Here is a 22,700-nt window from a genome sequence, read left to right on the forward strand (position 1 = left end):
AAATGAGCCTTCCCCTCCCTGATATCTGGATGGCAGATTACAAAATGGACTCCCAAGGGAGGTCTGATCACTTAGGACAAGTAACATTAGACCCTACTGAACACTAAAGAGTGTGATGGAGGGAAATCTGATAATACGGACCCAGAGAGAAAGATCAGATACTTGTCCACTAGTTAACTTTTCAGATTTCTAGGCAAAAGAAGATTTTCTAATGATACTTAATTCTCTCGTTAGAAAAGTAATATACACTCATTGTATACAAATTCAAAATAATTTTTGAAATTAAAAGCATTTGTCGGGACTTCCCTGGTGGCGCAGGGGTTAAGAATCCACCTGCCAATGCCGGGGACATGGGTTCGAGCCCTGGTCCGGGAAGATCCCACATGCCACAGAGCAACTAAGCCTGTGCACCACAACTACTGAGCCTGCACTCTACAGCCCGCGAGCCACAACGACTGAGCCCTTGTGCCACAACTACTGTAGCCCCCGCGCTCTAGAGCCCGTGCTCTGCAACAACGAGAAGCCACCACAATGAGAAACCCGTGCACTGCAACGAAGAGCAGCCCCCGCTCCCCGCAACTAGAGAAAGCCCACGCGCAGCAACGAAGACCCAAGACAGCCAAAAATAAATAAATGAATTTATTTTTTTAAAAAGAGCATCTGTCAAAAATGAAAAGGCAGGGTCCAGATATACAAAATCACACCTAAAACGAGTAAAATTCCCAATTTAAAACTCATCATAATCTTTTTTTTTTTTTTTTTTGCGGTACGCGGGCCTCTCACTGTCGTGGCCTCTCCCGTTGCGGAGCATAGGCTCCGGACGCGCAGGCTCAGCGGCCATGGCTCACGGGCCCAGCCGCTCCGCAGCATGTGGGATCTTCCCGGACCGGGGCACGAACCCGTGTCCCCTGCATCAGCAGGCAGACTCTCAACCACTGCGCCACCAGGGAAGCCCTCATCATAATCTTAAATAACAAGTTAAAAATGCTTTAATCATCCATGAAATGAACACCATATTATGCAGCCTGACATTTATCCATATAGCTAATGTCACATACAAAAAAATTCCTAAGGCATTTGAAAGGCACAATACTACCATCAATCCCCACATTTGGGAAAATGACTTAAAAGGACCTGAACTTAAACTCTTAAAGAACTTTATAATATACTGATCATTATTCTTTTAAGAATAATTTTCTGGGAATTCCTGGGCAGTCCAGTAGTTAAGACTTGGCCCTTTCACTGCAGTGGGCCCTGGCTCAGTCCCTGGTTGGGGAACTAAGATCCCACAAGCTGCGTGGTACAGCCCCACCTGCCCAGAAAAAAAAGAATAATTTTCTGCAATTACCCAAATGTATTCACAAAGATCTATGTTCAACTTCACAATTCAGTCAATAAAAGTTAAGCACATCACTTAACACAGTACTGGACTGGGCACTAGAGTGAATGGGGGACAAAACAAGGTGGGAAATTGAAAAACAGAGATATATAGTCTACTCTGAAGGTCCTTATCTATATCCGAACACAGGAGATTTAAAAGTAACTATACAAAATCTAAAGAAAGGGAACTCACATTCACTAAGTGTATCTTACACATCAAGTAGCAAAGCTGCAATACACAGGCAACATCCATGAATCCTGTCTCAAGGGAAGAAAACAAGGCAGGGTGGGAGGGTGTTGAGGTTGAGGAGGGCAGGCGGTGAAGTCAAAACCCAAAGCAGGGCTTCCCCGGTGGCACAGTGGTTGAGAGTCTGCCTGCCGATGCAGGGGACACGGGTTCGTGCCCCGGTCCGGGAGGATCCCGCGTGCCGTGGAGCGGCTGGGCCCGTGAGCCATGGCTGCCGGGCCTGCGCGTCCGGAGCTTGTGCTCCGCAACGGGAGAGGCCACAGCGGTGAGAGGCCCGCGTACCACAAAAAAAAAAAAAAAACCCAAAGCAAAACATAAACGCCAACTGAGTGATACAGAAGGTAAGTACAGTCGTCATTAGTCTTCCACAAATGGTGCTGGGACAACTGGACGTCCACAAGCAAAACAACGTAGTTAGAGCCCTATCTCACACTATTTATACAAACTAACTCAAAATGGGTCAACAACCTCAATGGAAGAGCTAGATCTACAAAACTCTAAGAAGAAAACACGAGAGTAAATCGCCAAGACCTTAGATTTGGCAATAGGTCCTTAGACATAACACTAAAAGCATAAGCAGCAAAACAACGTAGTTAGAGCCCTATCTCACACTATTTATACAAACTAACTCAAAATGGGTCAACAACCTCAATGGAAGAGCTAGATCTACAAAACTCTAAGAAGAAAACACGAGAGTAAATCGCCAAGACCTTAGATTTGGCAATAGGTCCTTAGACATAACACTAAAAGCATAAGCAGCAAAAGAAAAAATACATTAATTGAACTTCATCAAAATTAAAAACTTTTGTGCAGCAAAGAACATATGTTATCAAGAAAGTGAAAAGACAACCTATAGAATGAATGGGAGAAAATATCTGCAAATCATATATCTGATAAGAGTTTAATATTCAGAATATGTAAGAACTCCTAAAACTCAAAAACAAAAAGACACACAATCCAATTTAAAAATGGGCAAAGGACAACAACAAGGTCCTACTGTATTGCATAGGGAACTATATTCAATATCTTGTAATAAGCGATAATGGAAAAGTATATGAAAATATATATATGTATAACTGAATCACTTTGTTGTATACCAGAAACTCACACAACATTGTAAATTAACTATACTTCAATCTAAAAAAATAAAACGGGCAAAGGACTTGCACAGATATATGGATATTTCTCCAAAGAAGATCTACAAATGGCCAATGAGCACAAGAAAAGATGCTCAACATCTTAGTCATTAGGGAAATGCAAATCAAAACCACAGTGAGGGGCTTCCCCAGTGGCGCAGTGGTTGAGAGTCTGCCTGCCGATGCAGGGTACACGGGTTCGTTCCCCAGTCCGGGAAGATCCCACATGCCACGGAGTGGCTGGGCCCGTGAGCCATGGCCACTAAGCCTGCGCATCCGGAGCTTGTGCTCCGCAGCGGGAGAGGCCACGACAGTGAGAGGCCCGCGTACAGCAAAAAAAAAAAAAAAAAAAAATCTGCCAGAAGACCTAAAGAGACACTTCTCCAGAGAAGACATAAAGATGGCCAATAGGCACATGAAAAGATGCTCAATATCGCTAATTATTAGAGAAATGCAAATCAAAACCACAGTGAGATACTACTTCATATCTACTAGGATGGCTATAATTTTAAAAAACAGAAACAAAGAGAAGATAACAAGTGTTGACAAGGATATGGAGAAACTGAAACCCTTGTACGATGCTGTTGGGAATGTAAAAATGTACAGCCACTGTGGAAAAAGTCTGGCAGTTCCTCAAAAAGCTAAACATGGAATTACCACATGATCCAGTAATTCTACTCCTAGGTATACACCTAGAATTGAAAAAAAGACTCAAACAGAAATTTGTAAACCAACATACATTACAGCATTAGTCACAACAGTCAGAAAGTGGAAACAACCCAAGTTCCATCAGCAGATAAAGGATAAATAAAATGTACAATATCCATACAACAGAATATTATTCAGCAATTAAAAAGGAATAACATTCTGACACAGGCTACAACATAAATGAACCTTGAATACATTACGTTAAGTGAAATAAACCAGTCACAAAAGGACATATATTATTCCATTTATATGAAATATCTAGAATAGGCAAATTCATAGAACTAGAATATTAGAAGTTACCAGGGGCTGAGGAAGAGGGACGAACAGGGATTTACTGCTTAATAGTTACAGAGTTTCTGTTTGGGGTGATGGGAAAGAGTTGGAAGCAGATTGTGGTGACTGTTACCCAATGTGAATGTCATTAATGCCACTGAATTATATACTTAAAAATGGTTACAATGGCATATTTTATATTATATATATTTTACTACAATAAAAAGAAAAAAAAAACAGTTTCTATAAAGTCTTTAGGAGTCTGGATTGCCCAAGGGTAAGATTTCAAATCAGGGACTCAAATCCAAAATGGACTGTAGGCCCCCAGATCTGACTAACCCTCATGGAAACCTTAGTGGGAAGCTTGCATCTCTACATCCTTCCTGACCAGTGAAGAGGCCTCTCCAGATGCTGCCGGATGCTGGAAGCACACTTTCCCCCAAGGCAGCCCAGTGACCTTCCATGCAGGAAGAATAACCTGTGCTGGAAAAAAACAGAGATAAGTGGAAAGGAAGGTGAAGAATCCAAGAGGCAAACTCTGCTACTCTGCAGCTGTGTGACCATGGACACATTACTCAAGCGCTCTAACGAAGCTTCTGGCTTCCTCTCGTTATGAAATGAAAACAGCATCTACCTTTAAACGTTGACATAAGAACTGACAAAAGTACTCCTACAGCACCCAGCCTAGTGGCTGGCAGATGGTGGGTGTTCAGTCTATGACGGCTGTTGCTATTGGGACGGGAGGTCTGTTTGCCACCCCAGAGGCAACCAAAGGCTGAGCAGGACATGGCTTGGATCTGGAGAATTCTATGACTTACCAGAACTTAAATAAAACGCAGACTTCAGAGAAGGAGCTGTTTCTATGCAGTTCAAACTCTTAGAAAGACTGGCTTATTGTTCACAGAATGAACCCAGCTACTCCACGTTAGGAAGGGCGCGGCTATACAATTCACTCTCTCTGTACAACAGGCCTCTGTTCGCAACAGAGCCCTGCCTTTACCAGCAGGAGAGACGTGCTCTGTGGAGAAGCGGAGCAGGAAATCAGCTTGGAGGTGGACCTGAGGCAGCTCTCCAATGCTGCTGGCCTCAGAATCACTTGGGAAATCTGTTAGACACAGATGCCTCACCCCCACCGCCAGACACTCTGCTAAATATTTCAGGCAGGGCCCTTGAGCACAACTGTGTAAAGAAACAGTTGAAAAGGGAAGGCACGGAGATGTTACAAGACTACCTTCTGATGTTGGCAAACAGACCAGTCCGCCCCACAAAGTAAGACCTGCGTTTTCCTCCGTACCTGTCAAAAACACACTAGCTTTGGCAATGCAGAGAGATCACCTGCAGGTGGTATCCAATTCAACCTGCACGTTCTGCACCTCTCACAGGAACAAAAAGAACAACAAAAAAAAATGACTTAAATCATATTACCAGAAGTTGGTAAAATTTTTGTCAAACACCCTTAAATTGCTTAGGAAGTTATTACCTTGTTCAACTTTTTGGTCAGCAATCAGGCAATATGTATCAAAAGTCACCCAATATTCTCACTTCTTAAAATTGATCTGAAGGCAACAACACAAAAGCAGCAAACTACATGCAAAAAAAAAAAAAAAAAGCCACCGTTGTAGTATATATACTATCAAAAAAATAAAAGATAACGTGCCTGTCAAGGATCCCAGTTTACCAAAATTTGCCATATCAACTCAAATACGACAAAGCTATTAAAAATTTAAATGGTGTGTACTATGTCATTACACGGAAACTATTCAAAAAACACGCAAGACCTAAAATTACTTACTACAAAGCATGGACATATGGACAGCTTTAAAGGGTGACGCACTAAGCAAAAACCTTGTGGGGGGGGATGGGTGAAGGGCATCAAAAGGTACAAACTTGCAGTTATAAATAAATAAGTCCTGGGGTTATAATGCACAGCATGATGACCACAGTTAATAGTACTGTGCTGCATATTTGAAAGGTGCTAAGAGAGTAGATCTTAGAAGTTCTCATCACAAGGAAAAAATTCTACAACTCTGTAGGGTGATGGATCTTGACTTAACTGCGGTGATGACTTCACAATATACAAAAATACTGAATCATTACGTTGCAAACCTGGGAACTAATATACTGTTGTATGTCAATTCTACCTCAATAAATACAAAAAAAGGGACTTCCCTGGTGGAGCTGTGGTTAACAATCCACCTGCCAATGCAGGGGACACAGGCTCGAGCCCCGGTCCAGGAGGATCCGACATGCCGCAGAGCAACTAAGCCCATGTACCACAACTACTGAGCCCGCGCTCTAGAGCCCACGAGCCACAACTACTGAAGCCCACGCGCCTAGAGCCCGTGCTCCACAACAAGAGAAGCCACCGTGGGTTTCCCTGGTGGCGCAGTGGTTGAGAGTCCGCCTGTCGATGCAGGGGAGACAGGTTCGTGCCCCGGTCCGGGAAGATCCCACATGCCGCGGAGCGGCTGGGCCCGTGAGCCATGGCCGCTGAGCCTGCACATCCGGAGCCTGTGCTCCGCAACGGGAGAGGCCACAACAGTGAGGCCCGCGTACCGCAAAAAAAAAAAAAAAAAAAAAAAAAAAAGAGAAGCCACCGCAGTGGCCCATGCACCACAACGAAGAGCAGCCCCCGCTCACTGCAACTAGAGAAAAGCCCACGCGCAGCAACGAAGACCCAATGCAACCAAAAAGTACAAAATAGAAAAAAACTTTAATTTTTAAAATAGCGAGTCACATGAATGTTTAAAAATAAATGAAAAGACAAGACCTTGTGTTAGGACAGCTTGGCATGGGTTTTCCCCCTCTGGCCTCTCAACTTTTTGTATTATTGCCTATCACTGTAATAGGATTCTAAGTAAATTTAACTGATTCTGCTTGGAAAGTTATCTGGACAACCATTCTAGAGAGCTGCAAAGTGGATTCACTGACCTCAGCTATCCTGAACGAAGATAAACACACCCAAAGGTGCCATGGTAACAAGACGGCCACGAGGCCAGTTCTAGGCTTTTTCTCAGAAAAAAATAAACCTTAACAGATACGGTAACTATTTTTTTTATTTGAATTTTATTTTATTTTTTTATACAGCAGGTTCTTATTAGTTACCTATTTTATACATATTAGTGTATAAATGTCAATCCCAATCTCCCAGTTCATCCCACCACCACCCGCCGCCCCCAGATATGGTAACTATTAATCTTAAATTTACATTTTTTAAAATCAAGTATAAACACACTAAAAGAAAGGAGGAAATCTGGTTTGGCAGCTACTCATGTGGCAAAAGATCAGAGGACTTCGAACCACAACTTCAATATAAGGTAACAAACTCATGTAGCTAGGAGACAATTTACATGAAAACAACATTAGGCGAGAAACAGAAGGCCCAGTTCCCATCCTAGTTCTATCATGTACTGGGATTTAACTTGCAGGTCTTGGGTTCTCATCTGTAAATTGATAGGATAATGATGGTATCTTCTCTGCCTACCTCACAGGATCTTGAAGGAAACAAAGATTATGAATGTACAAGTGCTTTGAAAATCCAGGGTTTGTTCCCTTGAATCTGGCTATTAGTATTATAAAGACGTTCATATACATGCAGCTACAAACAAGGGTAACCGTGTTTAGGAGGTACACTCCAAACCAATAATAAGCAGATATGCCTCCCAAGGGGCCCAGGGTCTGGGGCCAGGCCTGTCCCTTTATCCGGATGTTCAAATCTTTCAGGAGAATCTATTTGTCTACTTCTTGGTCATTTATTTTAATTCGTAAAAGCAAATGTAATCACTGACAAAATTAATAGAGAATGTAGGATTCTCAAACTGGGTTTTTAAGAATTACCTGGGGATTGTTAAAACTATGGCTGCCCACAGGCTTCCCTGGTGGCACACTGGTTAAGAGTCCGCCTGCCAATGCAGGGGACACGGGTTCGAGCCCTGGTCCGGGAAGATCCCACACGCCACGCCACGGAGCAACTAAGCTCGTGCGCCACAACTAGTGAGCCCGCACGCCTAGAGCCCGCGAGCCACAACTACTGAAGCCCGTGCGCCTAGAGCCCGTGCTCCGCAACAAGAGAAGCTGCCACAATGAGAAGCCTGCGCACCGCAACGAAGAGTAGCCCCCGCTCGCCGCAACTAAAGAAAGCCTGCGTGTAGCGACGAAGACCCTATGCAGCCATAAATAAACAAACAAATAAATAAAAACTATGGCTGCCCAGACCCCATGCAGACTGAACTAACCAAAATCTCTGGGTGGCTGGGGATAAATAAGACCGGGCCATTTGTATTTTAAGAAGCTCTCCAAGTGATTCTGGTGACCTGATTACTGCTATTATTATTACGCTGTTATTAATATTAACCGCCACCATGAATACATGACAGGAATTCCATATACCCACTCAGTATACACCAGTCACTGTTCTCAGCATCTTACATATATTATCTCACTTAATCCTCACACAGTCCTATAAGTAGATACTACTATTAACACTGCCCTCCCTCCACCCTCCTTTTATAGAGGTAATCACTGAAATACAAAGAGATGATTTCACTGGCCCATGGCCCAAAGTCACAGGGCTAGTAAGTGGCAAAGCCAGAAAGCACAACAAAGTTTGAAAATCCCTGATACAGTTTCCTAACCTACAACAGTAACTGTATACTCTAGTCAGTATAAATAAATTCTGCTTTATTTCAAACATCGCATTTAAAGGACCCTAACAAAACCAAGTTGTCTCAAGAGAGAGTGGTGAAATCAGGTTAAACCATGAGGGGACAAAGGGTCTAGGGCTGTTTACATACTTCAGCACCAATTTGTAACTGTTTTGTCTGTCTTCTCTATTAGACGGTGAGTGAGCCCCTGAAGTGCAGGGACCAGGTATGTCTTTTCAGCTGTACCCTGGTGGTACAGTTGTACCCTGGTATCTAACTAAAGAAAGGGTTTAATAAAGTAATCAATAAATCTAAAGAAGGCCTGATGACTGTCCTGGGAAATGAAAGGCTCTTTCATAGAAAAGAAACAGATGTGATTCATGTTGCTTCCGGGGGTACAACTAAGATCAACAGGTAAAAGGGGAGGGGCAGTTTTGGAGACAGTCTAAAATACCTTTCTAGCAACCAAGACCTGTCCAGAGACAGGAAAGTGTGCCTGCAGTTTGTGGCTAAAGACCAAAATATCGTAGATAAAAGGCAGGATGTGGGACTATGGGGCCTCTAAGAGCTCTTCCAAGGCTCAAATTCTGTTACTCTAAGTTACGATACATTCCTTTACTCCTTCACACATTCTACAGTGACTAGTTACCCCAGTGCAGTCGTCCAAGCACAGAGCTAGCACAAAGTGTTCTACAAACTCCCAGAACCCTGAAGGATCTAGAGAAAAGTAAATCACCGGAGTGAGTCTTCCAAGGAGGAAGATAATTGATACAACAGGGACCAGCAAGGAGGCAGGAGAATTCCAGGCAAGAAACAAGAGAAAAGTAAACAAAGGTGTTATGGAAGCAATGCTACCCTTTGAACACATCTGAGCTACGTCTTTAGGGATCCTTGTGGGGAAGTGGACTGTGGCTGCTGTAAGAATCTGGGGAGGAAATGCATTCAGCATGGCAGTAATGGTCTGAGCATAAGGGAGGCGGGAAAGCCCTGGGGTGACGAAGACCCGGCTAGAAACAGTCAGGAAATTCTAGTGCTAAAAAGAAAAGGCTTTCAGAGGTCAGTCAGCCAAACACACACACTCTTTATGGATGCCGACCTGGTTGCACTGGGTAAAGAAAGCCTAGTTTACTTTCTTAAATTACATTTCACAAACCAAAGACTGAATCATCAGTGATTCTGTCTTTAAACATTTGTTAGTTTCTGCTACTGTCTATTCTTTCCACTATTTGACAACCAGACTTGCAGTTATCAAAACTCTTATCAAAACTCAGCTCTGAGCGTAACATTTATGATCCCTTAAATGATTATAACATTTACCAACAGTACTATGAAATAAAAAGTATTATCTACCAATCTAAAAAACTAAAACTTTATAAGTAGAAGACTGTTAAGAATAAATGGAGTCTGAAAAAATTAATTTATGTCTCAGGTCCAAAAAACTATCTCACCCAATTTATAAACTGTGAGATTAATTCACCTAAAAAAGAATTAACAAGGGACTGAAGGAAAAAAATCTAAGATCCCAGACCAATGAACAAAATAAAACACATCTGAATCATAAACTTAATGGTCTTCTGGCCATTCACTTCTCAACATCCCTGTCAAACTATTTTAAGGATCTGAAATCTTGCTCTATAAAAAGCAAGTTCCCATCATCTGAACTACACTTAAGAGATTCTATCGCAGTAGTTACTGAAGCATAAAAAAACCAAGCTTCAGATTTTTGCTTCCTGTTAGTACAAAAAAATGCCTACCTCTTTTACGTAAAGTTGAGTCTGTGGCCAAATTCCTGGCACACTAGGAGATCAAGGTTTTCAGTTCTAACACTGATTTAAGGTGCAAAGGCCTTTTCCCTACTTAATACCGCTTAAATTGTGACATGGAGATAAAATATATGACACCTCCACCACCAACAGTCTCTTCAAAGGACTTCTGACTCCGCTTAACCTTAGCTGGGAGAATATAAAACTACGGCTGAAAACTCCTCAACAAAAATTAAAACTTTAGAAATCTGAAACTGCTACACGTTAGCTGATAAACTATAAATTATAGAAACTGAGATCTGAGTAACAACTGCCAAAAAAGGTGCAATTACACAATCTTACAAAAATGGATAAACAGCTCACCAAAATTTAAATCTTTCTTAGCAAATGGAGAAGATAAATAATGTTCAGTAACTCTGGAATACTGTGGTGTAGTTTTTCTTATCTGTATGGTCTCTGCAGCAATGTTACTACTCTCCACTGCTCCCTTTGCTTTGGATGAGCAAAGGGAGCCCACGGTCCAGGATTCCTCATATCAAGGGCACGGCAAATGTCACAATAATAGTAATAAAAGCAACAATTTCTAAAGCCATCATTTATACCGGACTCTGGCCCCCGAATAGGGTGCAAGGCACATGGCAGCAGGCAACTATTTCTCGCTTCTGATTCTTCTGCATCACTGCCTCCCAAAGGACTAGAGAATCTAAAGCTCTGGACGCCACATCTACAAATCAAAGTACCATGTTTAAAGAGCTCACAGGTTCTACGGATGGTCAGCAGTTAATGAACGAACCCCAAGACAGAGAAACTCACCCAGATGCAGCAAAACACGCTTCAAGTCTCCATCTAATTTTTGTTTTTAATTTTTGGAGTAAAAACAAGTATTAAAAATTATGTAATAAGTGAGACTCTGGAGAACCCCAGACTCATCCGAGCGGCTCGGAAAAGGGGAAAGTAAGATGCGATTAGCTCCATTGTAGCCAACCAGGCTAACGTGCAAGAGCACACACTCCTCTCCGTCAGAGCGTCCCTGCCAATACCGAAGAACAACAAAGGCAAGTTGAGGAGGCTGCACAAGGCTTAACTCAGCACTTGTCCGCTTTGCCAGCCTCCGAAGAAGCTCGCTGCGGGCCCAGGAACCGCGGGCTCCCTGCGCATTCGGCCCGGCCAGCGCTCGGCTTTGTCTGGCCCGCCTGGACCCGTTTCTTTCCCCCCGGATCTTCCTCCACACCCACCACTCGCCCGTGACTATAGTTGTGGTGGGTTTCTCCCCCTCGCCCCCTCCCCTCGCGAAACCCGCTCTTTTCAAACGCGGCTTCGCCCACCCGGCCTGGGAGACTCGGGTCGGGAAGGGGGCCCGGGGTGGGGTCCGGGAGAGGAGAAGAGAGGGGGACACACAAAGCCGGACTCACCCCACAGCCGCCCCCCTCCCTCTGCAAAGCAGCCTGGGATCAGCGACCTGCGGGCTGGATAAACAGCCCTCCCCTCCCGCTCCCCGCCCGGCTCCCACCTAAGGGCCGCCCCCTCCCCCCAAAGTGCACCCAAGAGCGGATGACAGCGCTGGACCTCACCCCCACCCAGCCTCGGCGCTCACCACCGCGAGGGGGGGCTGGGGCCTGGAAGGGCTGGGGTCTACACATCCTCGCCCTAACCGGGAACTTACAGCCGTATTAGTCGCTCCTGTTGCCCCTGCAGACCAGACGGCCGCCGCCTTCTCCTCCACCCCAATGAGGTTAAGCGCTTGGTGCGGGGATTAAAAAAAAAAAAAAAAAAAATTAGAAGCCCAGAGCGCCTGCGTAGTGCGGTCTCTCTTTTTTCCCCTTACCGCCACGACCCGGCTAGACCATAGAGAGTGTAAACCGAGACCAGAGAGGCGCCTGCTTCTCTATGGTAACGCCCCCGCGCAGGCGCTGCCCTGGCTGCGCCGGGCTTCGGGACCTGCGAGTCCTAGGAGCTTTTGCCTCCTTGGAGAACGTCAATTGGCCCTGATGGGGACCCGTAGGGAAAAGTTCTTTAAGGAAAGGGGGGCCAGAATGGAGTTGGGGCCCCCCCGAGGAGTTGCGGCAAAACTCAGGCAAGGCGGGGAGGGTCGGATCTAAGCGGCCATGGCAGTAGGGCACCAGAAAGCAGGGAGCGTAGAGCTCAGGAGGAACCAAGAAAGCCTGGGTAAAAGTCGTCCAGCCGGAACTTCCTCCGGTGTGGGCGGGGGGTGTCTAATACCTGAAGGAACCGGCCTTTCACTTCTGGGTTACGCGCGTCGCGCCCCGGCCGGGCGTCCGGGACGAAAGAAATTGTGCCCTGCGACTTCCCGTACCTCGGCTCCCCCTTTCACTCTCGAGGAGGCGCGGGCGCTGGAGCCGGAAGCACACCTTTTTAACGGTTCTTTTCCATTTTTGAAGCCGAGCCAGCTCCGTGGAGGCCTCGGAGACCCTTGAGACTTTCTTCCTCCAGCAGCTGCACAGATGAGGCTGCTTGTGTCCACCCGTCGCGTTGCTTTTGGAAGACGTGTGGGAGAGTGTCTCGGAGGGTTAAAAGCTGTGCAAGTTACAGGGCTCCCTTGGAGGACTCCGGAGGACCCACAGTCGTTCCGCCTCTGGCCCCTGCGCTCGCGAGTAATTTGACGTTGAAAGCTTTCGTGAGATTACACACTGCTCCGTGGAAACGACTCTTAAAGTGTGAATTGGCTTCCCTCCGTCTCGATTCTTGTATCGGAGCTCCTGCTAGTGGGGGTGTCGTGTGTTGAGGGACCTGTGAGATCCTACACCTGATAGTCGGGGGCTTAGATGTTGTGGTTGGAGACACCCAGCTAAAACAAAGCCCCGTGTAGACTCCTCTGTGGAGTGCAGGGAAGGCAGCGGACTGTAGTCTGAAGGAGTAGCGATGACAAGGAGGATGTGGCTCCTGGTTGGATCTAGAAAAGGGGACATCTTTGGGGCGAAAGCACAAGCGGCCTTTTGAAAATGAATGGGTGATGATGAAAGAGCATTCCAGAGAAGATTGCGTGGAGCAAGGGCTCAAGAGGAAGTGGGTATCATACTGGGAGTACAATGAAGAGAGCAGTCTAACTGAAATGGGGAAAGAAAGAAAAAAAAGGACAAGTGAAAAGTAAGGTTCAATAAATAGGATGGGGAATTGTAAATTTTTTTTTTTTTTTTTTTTTTTTTGCGGTACGCGGTCCTCTCAGTGTTGTGGCCTTTCCCGTTGCGGAGCGCAGGCTCAGCGGCCATGGCTCACGGGCCCAGCCGCTCCGTGGCATGTGGGATCTTCCCGGATCGGAGCACGAACCCATGTGCCATGCATCGGCAGGCGGACTGTCAACCACTGCGCCACCAGGGAAGCCCGAGCCACAGCTATTGAAGCCCACATGCCTAGAGCCCGTGCTCTGCCAACAAGAGAAGCCACCGCATTGAGAAGCCCGCGCACCGCAACGAAGAGTAGGCTCCGCTCACCACTAGAGAAAGCCCGTGCATGCAACGAAGTCCCAACACAGCCAAAAATAAATAAATAAATAAAAAGACAGTGGTAGAAACAGACGTGGAGAGAGGGGGCGATAGGTAATTTGGAGGAGGAGTTTGGTTCAAGGGTGGGGGGCAGAAAAGTGGGGTAAAACTTCAAGCAATAGGTAGGGTCAAAAGAGTAGTTTCTAATTATTTACATCCACAAATATTTTAGTATTTCTAAAAGATAATATTTTTTTAATAAATATAACCTCAAGGCCATTATCACACTTGAAAAATTAACAGTACAGTCGTCCCTCGGTATCCATGGGGGATTGGTTCCAGAACCTGCAGCAGATACCAAAATTCACATGTGCTCAAGTCCCACAGTCAGCCCTCTGAATCCAAGGTTCCACATCTGTGGATTTAACCAACCTCAGATCGTATACTACTGTATGTATTTACTGAAAAAAATCCATGTGTAAATGGACCCACGCAGTTCAACTGTAATAACTAGTATTATCACTACCCTGTCAATCTTCAAATTTCCCTAATTATCTCATAATTTTTTTGCTACCAGATGGATTGAGGTATAATTAGTATACCGTACAGTTCACCCATTTAAAGTAATGCATTCAAAGGGTTGCACAATCATCACCACAGTACAGTTTAGAACATTTTCATCACTCCAAAAAGAAACCCTATGCTCAGTAGTAGTCACTACCCAGCCCTAGGCAACCACTAATCAACTTTTTGTCTACAGACTGGCCTATTCTGAACATTTTATGTAAATGGAATCATGCAGTATATGACTGGCTTCTTAAGCATGTTTTGAAGGTTCATCTATACTGTAGCATGTAATATTACTTCATTCCTTTTTATCATCAAATAAAATTCTATTTTATATATATATATATATATGTGCCACATTTTGTTTATCCATTCATTAGCTGATGGACATTAAGTTGTTTCAAACCACTTTTTTGGCTATTATACATAATGGCATTCTGAACATTCTATTACAAGATTTTGTGTGGACATGACATAAATTGTAGCAATGTTTTCTTAGGTCAGTCTCCCAAGGCAACAGAAATAAAAGCAAAAATAAGCAAATGGGACCTAATCAAATGTAAAAGCTTTTTGCACAGCAAAGGAAACCATAAACAAAACAAGAAGACAACCTATGGAGTGGAGAAAATATTTGCAAACCATGCAGCCGACAAGGGCTTAATTTCCAAAATATACAAACACCTTATACAATTCAATAACAAACAAACAACCCGATCAAAAAATGAGCAGAAGACCTAAATAGACATTTCTCCAAAGAAGACATACAGGTGGCCAAGAGGTACATGATAAGATGCTCAATATCACTAATTATTAGAGAAATGCAAATCAAAACTACAATGAGGTATCACCTCACACTGGTCAGAATGGTCATCATAAAAAGTCTACAAATAATAAATGCTGGAGAGGGTATGGAGAAAAGGGAACCCTCCTACACTGTTAGTGGGAATGTAAATTGGTGCAGCCACTATGGAGAACAGTATGGAGGTTCCTCAGAAAACTAAAAATAGAACTACCATATGACTCAGCAATCCCACTCCTGGGCATATACCTGGAGAAAACTCTAATTCAAAAAGATACTTTCACCCCAATGTTCATTGCAGCACTATTTACAATAGCCAACATGGAAGCAACCTAAATGTCCATCAACAGATGAATAGATAAAGACGATAAAAAAGAATGAAAAAAAAGAATGAAATAATTCCATTTGCAGCAACATGGATGGGATGGACCTAAACATTCTCATACTAAGTAAAGCAAGTCAGACAGAGAAAGAAAATCACATATGATATCACCTATATGTGGAATCTAAAATATGATACAAATGAACTTATTTACAAAACAGAAACAGACTCACATAGAAAACAAACTTATGGTTACCAAAGGGGAAAGGGACTTGGGGAGGGATAAATTAGAAGTTTAAGATTATCAGATACAAACTACTGTATATAAAATATAAAAACAGCATGGTCCTATTGTATAGCACAGGGAACTATATTCAATATCCTGTAATAAACCATAATGGAAAAGAATATATATAAAACTAAATCAGTTTGCTGTACACTAGAAACTAACACAATGTCGTAAATCAACTATACTTCAATAAAAAACTAAAATGTTTCCCAACCAGTGATCGAACCCATGCCCCCTGCATAGGAAGCTCAGCGTCTTAACCACTGGACCGCCAGGGAAGTCCCCCACTGTGGTTTTGATTTTCATTTACCTAATGACTAGTGATGTCAAGCATCTTTTCATATGCTTATTTGCCAACTTGGATCTCTCATCAGAGAAATGTCTATTCAGATCTTTGTCCATTTTTTAATTGTGTTGTCTTTTTTTTGGCCAGGCAGCTTGCGGAATACTAGTTCCCCAGTCAGGGATTGAACCTGGGTCCCCTGCAGTGGCAGTGCGGAGTCCTAACCACTGGACCACCAGGGAATGTCCGTGTTGTCTTTTTTATTATTGAGTTGTAAAAGTTCTTTATATATTCTCAATTTAAGTCCTTTATCATATATATGATTTGCAAATATTTTCTCCCATTCAGTGGGTCGCCTTTTCACTTTCTTGATAATGCCCTTCAAAGCACAAAAGTTTTTAATTTTGATGTCCAATTTATCTATTTTTTTTTCTTTGTCACTTTGTATTTGGTATCTAAGAAACCATTGTATAATCCTACATTTTCTTCCTAGAGTCTTACACTTTGGGCTCTTACATTTAGGCATTGACCCATTTTGAGTCAATTTTTATATATGGTATACAGCAGGGGTCCAACTTCATTCTTTTGCATGTACCTATTCAGTTGTCCCAGCACCATTTGTTAAAAAACCTATTCTTCCTCCATTGAATTGTCTTGGCACCCTTATCAAAAACCAGTTGGCCATAAATGTGTGGGTTTATTTCTGGACTGTAAATTCTATTCCACTGACATGTGTATTCTTATGCCAGTATTACACCGTTTTGATTACTGTAGGTTTGTAGTAATTTTTTGAAATTGGGCAATGTAAGCCCTTCAACTTTATTTTTCTTTGGATTGTTTTGGCTATTTGGGGTTCCTTGATTTTCCATATGAATTTTGCTATCAACCTGTCCATTTCTGAAAAACAAAAGGCAGTCATAATTTTGGTAAGAATTGCATTGACTCTGTAGAGCAGTTTGGAGAGTATTGCCACTTAATATTGAGTCTTCTGATTCATGAGCATGGAATATCTTTCCATTTATTTAGATCATTTTTATTACTTTCATCAATGTGTAGTTTTCATAGTACAACTTCTGCAATTCATTTGCAGAATATCTATTCCTGTATTTTTTGATGCTATTATAAATGGAATTGTTTTCTTAATTTCATTTTCAGAATGTTCATTGCAAGTGTATAGAAATATAATTAACTTTCGCATATCGATCTTGTATCCTGCAACCTTGCTGAACTCATTTATTAGTTTTGCAGTGGCTTCCTTGGCATTTTCTGTATACAAAATCATGTCATCTGCAAATAGGGATTCTTTCTGATTCTTCCTTTCCAAACTGGATCCCTTTTATTTCACTTTCTTGTCTAATTTTCCAGCTAGAACCTCTGGTACAATGTTGAACAGAAGTGGTGAGAGTGGACATCCTTGTCTTATTCACGAACCTAGGGGGAAAACATTCAGTCTTTCACTATTAAATATGATGTTAGCTGTGGGTTTTTCATATATGGCCATTATCAGATTGAGGATGGTCTCTTTTCTTCCTAGTTTGTCAAGTATTTTATCATTATCCTTAAAGACTTTTGGATCTTAACAAGTCCATTTTCTGTGTCTATTTTGATGATCATGTGGTTTTTGTCCTTTATTAAGTATTGTGTATTACATTGATTTTCAAATGTCAAAACAACCTAGGATAAATTCGTGGGATAAATCCCACTTGGTCATGGTATGTAATCCTTTTAATATGTTGCTGAATTTTTATTTGCTAGTATGTTGTTGAAGACTTTTGCATCTATATTCATAAGACGTATTGGTCTCTAATTTTCTTGTGATGTCTTTGTTTTGGGTACCAGGGTAACACTGGCCACACAGAATGAGTTGAGCTGGGAAGTATTCCCTCCTTATTTTTTTAGAAGAGTTTATAAAATATTGCTATTTATTCTTTTTTTAATGTTTCATAAAATTCACTAGTGAAGCTGTCTGGGCCTTAGCTTTTCTTTGCAGGTAGTTTTGTTTTGTTATTTTATTACTAATTCAATCTCTTTACTTGTTATGTCTGTTCAGATTTTCTATTTCCTCTTAAATTTCAATTTCAATAGTTTGTGTCCTTCTAGGAATGTATCTGTCTCATCTAAATTATCTAATTTGTTGGCATTCAGTTGTTCATAAAGTTCTCTTATGATCCTTTTTATTTCTGTAAGGTTGGTATTAATGTACCTGTGTCTTTTTTTTTTTTTTTTAACAGTTTGTTCAAGTCAGGATCCAAAAACAATGCCAATACATCGCATTTGACTTATTTGTCTTCTCAGGTCTTTTTTATTTTTTAAATATTTATTTATTTATTTATTGGTCTTAGTTGCAGCATGCAGGATCTTTAGTTGGGGCATGTGAACTCTTAGTTGCAGCATGCATGCAGGATCTAGTTCCCTGACCAGGGATGGAACCTGGGCCGCCTGCATTTGGGCACTCAGAGTCTTAGCCACTGGACCACCAGGGAAGTCCCTCTCAGGTCTTTTTAATATGTAGATTTCCCACCCTCAATCTTACTTTTTCTTGGTACTTATTTACTGAAGAAGCCAAGTTATTTGTCCTGTTGGTTTCCCACATTCTAGATTTTTCTGATTATATTCCTGGAAGTCTGTAACATATTCTTCTACCTCCTAGATATTTGATAGTGATGTATGCTTTATTCTTTTTTTTTTAATATTTATTTATTTATTTGGCTGCTCCAGATCTTATTTGCAGCATGTGGGATCTTGTTCCCCAACCAAGGATTGAACCCAGGCCCCCTGCTTTGGGAGCGCAGAGTCTTAACCACTGGACCACCAGGGAAGTCCCCTATGCTTTATCCTGATTCAGATTTGAATTTCTTGGTAACTACTTCATACATTCAAACCATGAGGCACATCACTGCCAATAGTCTCTTTTTGTGACGTTGGCAGTCATGGGTGACCATTGCCTAGGTTCGTTATCACATTTGGAATAGTCCGATAGAAGACAGACTAAGGAAGGCAAAATAAGGGAGCACCTGTTGATCCGGAGTATGTGGGTTCATTTGGAAGTTCTCTTTTGATGTTCATGAGCACGACATTCTACACTGTTTTTAGAACCTTGGAGTCAGGAGATGAGATCTACTCCCAGCTCTGCCACAAACTGGCTGAGCTTCCTTAGCAAGTCATCTTACCTCTTCAGGCCTCAGTTTTCCTATCTATATAATGGGGCCATAAACTGTATAGGACCACTCAAGTTTCTTGCTATTCTCACATTCTCTGACTAAACACTTAAGTAGTGGACTTAATCTCTACCAAATATCATTTGGGTGGGTTAAAAAGGATCTGCTGACATTATATTATTCTTCCCCTCTCATACCAAGCATGTTCATTTCAAAACCAGACTTCAGGGACTTCCCTGGCTGTCCAGTGGTTAAGACTCTGTGCTTCCACTGCAGGGGGCCTGCGTTCAATCCTCGGCTGGGGAACTAAGATCCCGCATGCCGCTCAGTGTAGCCAACAAAACAAAACAAAACAAAAAGCCAGTGTTCATTGGGACTTCCCTGGTGGTCCAGTGGTTAAGAATCCATCTTGCAATGCAGGGGACCCCAGTTCGAAATCTGGTCCATGAACTAAGATCCCACGTGCCACTAGGCAACTAAGCCCGAGCACCACAACGAAAGATCCGCGTGCCACAACTGATGAGCCGGAGTTCATCAATCATTAAATCCAGTCCTGTACCTAACAAAGATGGTTATAAGCGTTGTGAGAACAGGGAGATGATGCCGAAAGCCTCAGCTCCTGGATTTTAGTTCTGGCTCTCAGCTGGTCGCATTCTCTCTTAGGGTCCCATCACAGAGGAAAAGATTGCACTAGTGGTCTCTGAAGCCCTACAAGCTGTATGACTGCAAGTCTTCTCTTGATTTTTTTCCCCACAGTTTTGAGGATGACGTTTTTATTAATATCTTCAGCCCTACCTGTTTTTATCTGCTTTCTGGTATGTTTTACTTAGCAACTGGTTGATAGGTGCCTAGACATCAGCACACGTAGGCAGTTCAGCTTGGGCATAGAAAACTTTCTGGAAGCAAACACATCAAAATATTAGCAAGTGATTATCTCTGGGCAGTAAAATTATTGCTCGCTTTTTTAAACATATGACTGTATTCTTCATTTTATTGTATAAACATGTATTTTTGTAAATTTTAGAAAGTCATTCTTAAAGGATTTGATAGCATGCCCTAACAAACAGAAATCACTAAACTCTGGGTGAGAAGATTTCTTTCTCTTTCCTATGACTCAGTTAGGCAGTATCTTCCAGCCTAGGTTAGCCTAAATACTTTAGTAATAGCTACTTACATCTAATTAGATAGCTTTACTTAATCTTCTTCAATAATCTCAGTGAGAAAGAAAGTATCTCATGCCTCCAGAAATTAAAATTCAGGAAGAATAGCAGCAATATATACTATCCACACGGGTGTCGTATCCCATACAGAATCTGGATTTGCACTACTTGGGGAAGAGTAGTCTCTTTGCTAGAGAAGTGCTGTGTTTTATAGAAATGTGTAGGCGAAGGCGGGGTGTGTCTTTTGTATGGATGAAAACAGGAGATTGGAAACAACTTTACTCAATCATGTTGGTAACCCCTCCCTGGGGTGCAATTACGCTCATTACTTGACCTACCAGTAAAGCATCACCCACTGAAGGATGCAATGCCGGTGTCTGGCTTACCTCTCATGGGTTTCCTCACCTGGCAATGTGTTCTGCTGCCGGTGTCCCCTCTTGAAACACATAGTGGTAGTTACTGGAGAACTGGTAGAATCAGGGGTTCCCTCATAGCTGTCAACTCACTGTGTGAGCCAGACAAGTCACGTAGCCTAGTCCCAAGCACCCAAGTCACTTCATCTTTAATGGAGAGGATACTTCTAGTTCCCAAAGTTGTCACAACTAGTGCAGTTGATATTACAAAAGCCCACTTCTCTGGGAATTCCCTGGCGTTCCAGAGGTTAGGACTCGGCGCTTTCACTGCAGGGGCCCAGGTTCAATCCCTGGTGGGGGAACTAAGATCCTGCAAGCTGTGTGACACAGCCACAAAACGAAGCAAAATAAAATAAAAACCCGCTTCTCAGTAACAAAGGCAGGATGAAAGTCTGTGTTCTAACCCTGACAAGCATGACAAATCCAGGTGGTCCTATGGGCCGCTCTGATGCAAAACAAATGATCGAATAGTCCTTTGAACATTCCCTGTCACCCAGTGTGTCAAAACCTGGATCTGTTTAGGCTTTTTGAAGATCATTCCTCACACCTTTGTAGGGACAAAGAGCAAATTCCAAAAAATAACCCGACATAGAGTTTTAGTTTTAGGATTTCCTTCTGAACAGCCATCCATGCAGTTTACAGATCGACTATTGTGCCCAATCTACCCACCCAAATGCAAAGAACCGTGTAGAGGCATGCACAATCCAGTGAAAGGGCAATCTTCTTTCATTTATACATCATCCAATACCCTGTCCCTAGCCAGAACCTGACGTGCCCCCCCCGGGTAAACATAGCTGGAAAGATACAATTTTTACACTCAAGGAAGTCAGATTAGTATGGAAAACAGAAATCACTAGACTATACAGTTATTACAATGATGAAACAAAAAGCAGAGCATTGGACTTCCCTGGTGGCACAGTGGTTAAGAATCCTCCTGCCAATGCAGGGGGCACGGGTTCAAGCCCTGGTCCGGGAAGATCCCACATGCCACGGAAAAACTAAGCCTGTGTGCCACAACTACTGAGCCCGCGCTCTAGAGCCCGTGAGCCACAACTGCTGAGCCTGTGTGCCTAGAGCCCGTGCTCCGCAACAAGAGAAGCCCCCGCTCACCGCAACTAGAGAAAAGCCCGTGCGCAGCAACGAAGACCCAGCGCAGCCAAAAATAAATAAATTAATAATAAATAAATTTTTTTAAAAAAGCAGGGCACTTAGCAGGTATGGGTGGGTCAAAGCAAGATGAGGAGGAATAAGGGAAATGTTCTTGAGCCTAAACCAAATAAACACAGCCTTGAAACTCACCATTATGACATCATCAGATTCTCAGAACTAGAATGATGATTTAGACTAGTTCCCATTTGGACAGGGTTTATTTATTCTCATAATTTTAAGCAACTCTAAATGTTACCATTTTAACAAGTCATTTAGAGTTTTACAGATAATATTTCCAAAGATGGGCACCTTTTGCTAGGTGGATCATCACGTACACACACACATGCACACTTCACAGCCAGACAGCAAAGTGAGAAAAGAATACATTAGCTTGATCAGAATGTATAAACGAAACTGCCCTACTATGTCTGCTTTAGTAAAAATAACAGACCCCATCTTACTTGTTCACTTATAATAAGGATAAAATAATTCCAACTATCTATTGTACATTTCAGGTTGGCATTCATGGGAAACTTTGACTTGAATGACATGATTGTGTTCCTTCTACTTTTGTTTTTGCCACATTGATTATACCATGTAGTTCTTGAAAGAGAGGCGGAGTCTGTCAGTCTGCCAGCTTGCAGTTTAAAAAGTTAAACGATGACTTAAGAAATCAGCAAATTTTTAGGGAATTCCCTGGCAGTCCAGTGGTTATGACTCTGCACTTCCACTGCAGGGGGCCCAGGTTTGATCCCTGGTCAGGGAACTATGATCCCACAAGCCACAAGGCATGACCAAAAAAAATTAGCAAACTTTTAAATTATTTGGAAGGTTTGTATTGGTATTTCCTACCTATTCTTATTTATCTAGAGTTTCCCATTCCTGGATGAAATTTTCTTGCTTTCAGGGGCCTGCAGTAATTCAGGTCCCTTCTCTTCTTTTCAGATAATTACTCATATTCAGGCCATGT

General features: G+C 42.7%; 1 protein-coding gene and 1 non-coding gene across 2 annotated transcripts in view; both read right to left on the reverse strand.

Annotated features, from left to right (window-relative positions):
* The window catches only part of CLASP1 (cytoplasmic linker associated protein 1), a 269,026-nt gene extending 257,144 nt beyond the window's left edge, over window positions 1-11,882 (reverse strand). Inside the window, exon 1 of the mRNA XM_060153037.1 lies at window positions 11,814-11,882. The gene's annotated coding sequence lies outside the window, so the exon portion shown is untranslated. The remainder of the gene's footprint in view (window positions 1-11,813) is intronic.
* Window positions 11,883-16,019: 4,137 nt separating this feature from the next.
* TRNAG-GCC (transfer RNA glycine (anticodon GCC)) lies at window positions 16,020-16,092 on the reverse strand. Its single transcript has one exon. It is a non-coding gene; the product is annotated as a tRNA-Gly (tRNA).
* Between the last annotated feature and the right edge of the window lie 6,608 nt (window positions 16,093-22,700).

Source organism: Lagenorhynchus albirostris, chromosome 6, assembly GCF_949774975.1.
Source record: "Lagenorhynchus albirostris chromosome 6, mLagAlb1.1, whole genome shotgun sequence".
Taxonomy (NCBI): Eukaryota; Metazoa; Chordata; class Mammalia; order Artiodactyla; family Delphinidae; genus Lagenorhynchus; species Lagenorhynchus albirostris.